This window comes from Lepus europaeus, chromosome 5, assembly GCF_033115175.1.
Source record: "Lepus europaeus isolate LE1 chromosome 5, mLepTim1.pri, whole genome shotgun sequence".
NCBI classification, from domain to species: Eukaryota; Metazoa; Chordata; class Mammalia; order Lagomorpha; family Leporidae; genus Lepus; species Lepus europaeus.
Genome location: NC_084831.1, coordinates 112,401,367 through 112,409,147, shown reverse-complemented (window position 1 = coordinate 112,409,147; position 7,781 = coordinate 112,401,367).

Below are 7,781 nucleotides of genomic sequence, written 5' to 3'. Positions count from 1 at the left end.
AACAGGAGTCACTGTGCACTTACTCCTCATGTAGGATCCCTGTCCTTAATGTGTTGTAAAATGTGAATTAATGCTATAACTAGTACTCAAACAGTACTTTACACTTTGTGTTTCTGTGTGGGTGCAAGCTATTGAAATCTTTACTTGATATATACTAAATTGATCTTCTGTATATAAAGATAATTGAAAATGAATCTTGATGCAAATGGGATGGGAGAGGGAGTGCGAGATGGGAGGGTTGTGGGTAGGAGGGAAGCTAAAGGGGGGGAAAAGCCACTGTAATCCAAAAGCTGTACTTTGGAAAATTATGTTTATTAAATAAAAATTTAAAAAAACCAAAAAGAAATAAAATTTTTAAAAAATGGTTATTGAACTAGTGAGGCAAAATAGCTACACATTTGTTTCAATTCAACTGAACACTACTCTGCCATAAAAAATAACAAAATCCTATATTTCCTAACAAAGTGATGCAATTGGAGACCTTTATGCTTAGTGAAATAGGACAGTCTAGGAAAGACAAATATCATATGTTGTCCCTGTTTTTTGGCAACTAATATAGAATACAAAAAAGTAATGTATATGAGTAAAATAGACATTATGAGATTTGATAATTGTTTAAAGCACTTCTCTATACTCTTGAGGAATAGAGTTTTTTCTATTACTACTTACTGGATTCTTTATTCAGTGATGGATTAAGTTTGTGATTATAAAGTAAATTGAAAATATGTCATCGCAAAAATTAAAAGAAAAATAAGAAAGGAAAGAGGGAGTGAGGGTGAAAGGGTAGGATGGGAAGACTGTACATATAAAACACATAAATTTTGTTCCCTTTATATAAATAGAAAAGAAAAATAAATGAATTGCATAAGCTAAAGATCTATTGATCATACCAAGACTATCATGCATGCTTTACTTACGCTTTACTCTTTATGCTGTGTCCAGATGATGTGGTGAATAGCATAGAGATCTATGTGGAACACTCCCAGAGGTGCTCCAGTCTCTAGTGAGTGGAATCAATATGATTGGGCTCAACTTGTGATATCTTCACATTAATTAGATGCATTTTCTCTTTCTTCTTTTTTTGACAGGTAGAATTATAGACAGTGAGAGAGAGAGAGAGAGACAGACAGAGAGAAAGGTCTTCCTTCTGTTGGTTCACTCCCCAAATGGCCGCCACGGCCAAAGCCCGGAGCCAGGTGCTTCCTCCTGGTCTCCCATGCAGGTGCAGGGGCCCAAGCACCTGGGGCCATCCTCCATTGCCTCCCGGGCCACAGCAGAGAGCTGGACTGGAAGAAGAGCCACCAGGACTAGAACCCGGTGCCCACATGGGATGCCGGCACTGCAGGCAGAGGATTATCCAAGTGGGCGGTGCCGGCTCCTAGGTTCTCTTTCTAATTCATCCCCTTAAACAGCTCTTGGGGTGAAGTAAGTTGCTTGCTAGTTTATTTGCATCTTAATTGAAAACTGGCATCAGCTGGGGAAAAGACAGAATCTTGGATATCACTTGCTACAGAGCAGGCTCCCTACTTTAAAAGGTAAAGACCTACAGAATCTGGTGTATGAGAGAGAGAGAGAGAGAGAGAGAGAGAGAGAGAGAGAGAAAGAGAGAGAGACATTTTGAACTAGGATGTAGATGGTGGAAAAGAGACAGGTGGTGCAGGAAACCAGTGCATGTCATGGTGCACCAGTCTTTTGTGAATTTTGTATTTGTTCCCTTTAAGTATATTCAGGAATAAGTTCTGCACCGCCCTCTCCATTTTCTAAGCCCTTGTTCATCTTAAGGTATTTGGAGAACATAAGAAATTTGAACACATGTGTTTCAGCTTAATTTATAATCAACTTTTCAATATGTTATCTTTTAAGAACCACTGTAGTCTTATTTTCAGCCTTGTTTTCTTAGAAACAGGGAGTCCCATTTTGTCTGAAATGAATCAAAATCCCTGAACATTCCAGTTGTCTCTGAATGTATGGCCCAGTTGAACAGAATTATTTTAAAATGGAGTACAGTTCACAGAAATAGAGTGAATTCAGGCTGCTATATGTAGCAGGTATTTCTTATTTGTTTCAAGGGGCAAAATAGCATCTTGATTCCTCAAGTTCAATTTAGGGGAAACTTTAATAGAAAATACCAGTGAATTTAGTCACGAATAAGAAAAGATAGTAGTTTGAGCTATCATGAATTAGAGATGTTGAAATTAAAGCTGTCTTAAAGTTTGTGTGAACCACAGAGCTTCTCAGAACCTTCCTTTGTGGAGTAAATAATTCCTTTGCTTGCTAAATTCCAGCAATACATTTCTTGAGCTGATATGCTCTTCTCCACTTATCGCTCATAGCTCAGGTTGCAACCTGAGCAGGCTCCTGTATGGAGATTCTTCTTGTGCATGGACATCAGGCTTTCTGATGGAGAAAAAAAGAATGTGGTTGGGGAAGGGCAGGGGAACGGAGGCAGTGCTTCCTCCTTTGATCATAGTGGTTATTCTGGGATGAGAAAAGGAAAGTGAACGCATCATCCCTAGAAAGGGAATACATCACTTTCTCCTAGGCCCATCTGATACCTGAAGACAAGGAACGATTTGCAGTGAGACAATATAGTAGGTAATTGTTCGTTATGTGGCAGTTGTAAAATAGTGTCCTGCTAAGATTGGCCACAGAGGCATTTTCTGTGACTCCTGTGGCAGATTATATTTTCCAGTTCTGGCCCTATCCATCCATCTATCTATCCATCCAGTTATAATGTAGTTTCGATAAGTTCTTAGAGAAATGTAACTAAAAGTAAATGTGAAATTTCTATGAACTTCTTGAAGTCCCCTTTCGTATATGCATGAAAATGAAGTTAAAATGGTATGGAAAAATTTTTGAAATTCGTGTATATGAGCTATCTTCAAAAATTCACAAAAATACATTTTATAAAAAATGTGCATGTATTCCCATTTTTGCTTCAAAATAAACATTTCAATTCTATTTTTTCACAAATTATGCAAAATATTTATTTAAAGAGTTGCAGTCAGAGCAAGAGAGAGAGAGTGAGAGAGAGAGAGAGATCTTCCATCTGCTGGTTCACTCCCCAAATGGCTGTAATGACCAGGGCTGGGCCAGGCCAAAGCCAGGAATAAGGACCTTCATCCAGGTCTCCCACATGGGTGCAGAGGCACAAGTAGTTGGGCCATCCTCTGCTGCTCCCAGGCACACTAGTAGGGAATTGGATCAAAACTGGAGCAACCAGGACACGAACTGTCACTGATATGGGATACAGGCATTTCAGGCAGTATTTTTTCCCACTATACCACAATACAGGCCCCCACAACATTTTTGAAACACACTCACTTATACTCCATTTCACATAGTCTTCCTGTTATGAGACATTAACACTCTTCAAAGTAATATATAAGCTTTGTGCTCCCTCCCCCTTAAACCTGGCTTGGTGAACCCTGATCAATGGTATACTGCAGAAGTGAGGTTGCATGGCTTCCGATACCAAGGCACAACAAGCATTATTGCTTCTGTCTGGTTTTTTCTTTGTAGGTTCAACTTTCAAACAAGCCAAGTAGTTATGAGGAGTCCCAAAGGAGCTCACACAAAGTAACCCCATGAAGAGGTCAAAGGGAAAGGAACTGATACTCCTAGCCAACAGCTGGGATCACCAAGCCAATGTGTAAGTGAGTGGGCCTTGGGGGTCTTTCTATCCTCCAGCTCAAGAACCAGCCCATCTAGCACCACATGGGACAAACAGGATCCATTTCTACTAAGCCTTGTACAAACTGGATTTTTGGAGCAAAATGAATGATGTAGTTATTTTAAGCCAACGATTTTTAGGTGTGGTTGCTTATACAACTTTAGATAACAGGACTAGGGATTGCTAAATATGATTCTACAGAGAACTTTCTCAATATTCCCAACTTCTTACCATAAGTCCTAAATTCAAGCTCAAGGAAACCTAGCATAATAGCATAATACATTTTTAGTGACCTCAAATTATGTGTGTGCTGCTTGAATGTGATGGTTTTATTTATTCTTATGTCCATAAAAGCCACCAGGTACAGTAAGAGAAAAGAAAGAACCCTTGGTAATAGTATTTACAATTCCAGTAGCTATTCGCAAGCTATTAGAGTAACTGTTCTTATTTTTCAATAATAAGTCAAATTTACCTTTACAGCAAAACAACCTGGCTAATTTTTGCCTAAAGGCAACTCTATAAAATTAAGGAAAAGCCCACTAACTCTAAATTTACCAGGTGATTTTAATACAGTGAAAAAATCTTTATCCCTAAATTAATAAAATCCACAAGCTACCAACAGAAATCCAATTAATAAAACTAACCCTATAAATAAAACCTAAAAAATAAAACTTAGAAACTAATTAATGTGTGAGGTATGAGAGAAATGCACAAAACAAGGTGAGGGAAGCCATGGCCAAGTGACTTGGACATAGCATTGTACCAGTGTAGGAAGATCTGTGGTGATGGTGAGCTACAATGATGGTGATGGTTATGGCTGGATAAAGAATCATTGTTGTCCTGTCTTTGTTAAGCCTTACTGTGTGCTTAGTACTATGGCTTTTCTAGGTGTTTTCCTTTATGAGACCCTGTCAGGGTCAATCTTTTACTATACTCCTGAGCCTGCTGCCATATTTCCAATAGACATAGGCTCTTGATGCTTCATAGATTGTGTAGGACTTAAACCTATACTTCATTTTGCGATCTGCTTTTTAATCTCTCCCAGAATTCATCAGTGTCAGTAATTACATTCTTTATAAGCTCAGACTAAGACTTCAGAATCAAGAATCATTTTTTCCTTTGGCTCTGATCTGAGGCTTCTCTACAACTCTGTTTTTACTTCATTCATTTGGTGACACTGTTTCCTTTGCCCCTAGGTACAGTCTAGAGTTGTCACTACTCCTACTCCTAACCTAGCTCCACGCAGCTAGTATTCCTGCCTCTGAAAATAGGACACAATCAGGGATCCATTTAAGAAAAATCATCTGGGGCCAGCACTGTGGCCTAGGAGGTTAAACCACCACCTGCGATGCTGGCATTCCATACAGGTGCCTGTTCATACCCCAACTAGTCCGTTTCTGGTCCAGCTCTAGGCTAATGCCTGAGGAAAACAATAGAAAATTACTCAAGTGCTTGGGCTCCTGCTACCTACATGGGAGACTCAGCTGAAGCTCCTGGTTCCTGGCTTCAGCTTGGCTCAGCACTGGCCATCTGGAGAGTAAATTGGCAGGTAGATCTCTTTCTTTGTCTCTTCCACTCTTTATCTCACTGTCACTCTGCCTTTCAAATAAATAAATGAATGATAAATTAAGAAAAAAATCATCTTGGAGACACTTACTGCACAGATATAAGACAATAACCACACAAATTAGAGAGACTTTTACAGGGTCACATGCCCTGTATTGAAATCACCAAAGCTATAACCTTGATCTCTTGAATCTACCCGTATTCCACTTTTGACTTTACACATCACTATTTTTTTGTTTGAAAGTTGTTGTGTGACTGACTCATCAAAGCATTCAGTGACAATGACTAATTTTGTATAAGAAGATGCAATAAAGTTGTTACCATATTTCTAAAAAACTTCCACTTTTTAAATGTTACTTATCATAGATGTGTACATGTTTAGACTTGGTAAGTTGCCTGCATGTCTATAATTCATTCAAGAGTTTGATATTAACACTGCACTCTCCAAAAATTCAAACAATTGATTTGTATTTCTTAGTTTTCCATAGCTAAAAGTTATTAAAGAACAAAACTCCATTGTGTACTAAAGTGAGACAGAAATTTTGAACAGATAGAATGTTTGCACAGACAATAACTTTGAGGTCATATCCACCACACACAAAGGGCTGTTTGTAATTGTTCTGAGCACTGATCCTCAGTCCAGAGAGACTCAGAGGGACAGATGCTTGGTCACCTAGCACTGCAGGGCTCTGTCTTAAGTCACACTGACATGGTGTGTTCTCCAGGAGCTCTGGGATTCGATAGCTGTATTTAGATGCAAGGTGGAGATTTTATGTTTAAAGCCTGCAAGCTGAACATGATGAAGACTAAAACCTTATAACAAATTAATACACACAAAATACCTTAATACAGGGAAGTAGCTATTCCAACAGAAGCAAGTAGAAGACGATCATCAAGTGGTATAACAGCCAGGTGAGATGTAAGAAACGTAAGTGGCTACTTTATCTGAACAAGAAATAAAAATCAGAACAAACTGAACAGAAAGAATACTTATCAAGTCTGTCAGAGACTGAGCTTATGGGACAACCTTCTGCCCTGAACAGTGAGAGACAGACAGCCAGATACAGAGAATCAGGACGTCTGTAGGAAGCAGTACTGGCGTAAGAGAACCAAAACTCTTATTCACAAACTGCTGGAGGCTCCAGGTAGACAAACTGAGAGTTTAACATTCCAGGGGAACTCAGGTTAAAGGGTGCCACCCTTTTCTGAGATATGCCTATTAGAGTTCTATCAGGGTCTGACAGTGAATGTGGGAGAAAAATTCCTTTGCATATCCTCAGGAGGAAAAGAAAAGTTAGCATTCTGAAACAGGACGGAGCAGTCTTGTTAACAAGCCCTGCCCTCAGCAGAAGCTATTTTACTGAACCTAACCTGCTAGTGTTTTCTCAGAGCCTAACCCACTCTCACCCTGGTTAGCCAGTCTATCCCATTGAGGAATTGGGGTAGGCGTGAATGGAAGCACTGGTGAAGTTCATAGTCAGGGACACAGGTTCAATTAAAGACTTTACAGCCTAATCACAGGACTAAACAAAGACTAAGAAAGGACTAAGAAAGACTAAGAAAGCTTCCCCACGTCGCACACCTTTCCACCACAACACTAAAGGCCTACTTGGCTCAGCTGCTTTCACTTGGTACATCATGTCTGTCTCTCAACAAAAATGTTATAAGGTGCACCGAATGCCAAAAAAACCAACTGTGAAGAGACTGGGCAGGTATCAAAATCAGTTGAATGCTGGAATTTACAGACTCAGAATTAAAACAGCATCTATGATTAACATGCCAAGGGCTTTGATAATAAAAACAGGCACTAGGGAAGAAGAGGTGAATAATGTAAACAATGTGATAAAAATTCTTAGAATAAAAAACAAACGCTACATTTTAAAAACTTTATACTAAAAATGAAGTCTATTTTTGATGGTATTACTATAAGTAAACTGGACATGGTTGAAGAAAGAATCTCTTAGCTAGAGGATATGACAATAGAAACCTCCCAAACTGAAAAACAATGCGAAAGCTACTGAAAAAAAATCATAAAGGAATATCCAAGCACTGGGAGGCAAATACAAAAGGAGTAACAAATGCATAGTGATGTATCAGGAAGACTATGAAAGTTCAGAAGCAATACTTGAAGCAATAATAACGGATAATTTTCCTAGATTAATGTCAAACACCAAACCACAGATCCAAGAAGCTCATAAGCCACTAAGTGGAGTATGTGCCCAAAACTTCTCTATACCTAAACATATTTTACTCAAACTGCAGAATCAAAGATGTAGAGAAAAAAATCTTACTTATAAAGAGCAAAGATAACAATTACATTTTCCTTCCCAGAAACCATGCAAGAATATAGTGGAGTAAAATATTTAAAGATTTGAAAGAAAAAATCCACCTACTTAGAATTTTGTGCCCTGTGAAATCATCTTTCAAAAATTCAAGAATAAAGAATTTCATGAACAAACAAAAGTTGAGGAAATTTTTGGACAATAGACCTATCTTGCAAAAAATGTAAAAAGAAATTCTAAAGAGGGAAAATGATATAGTT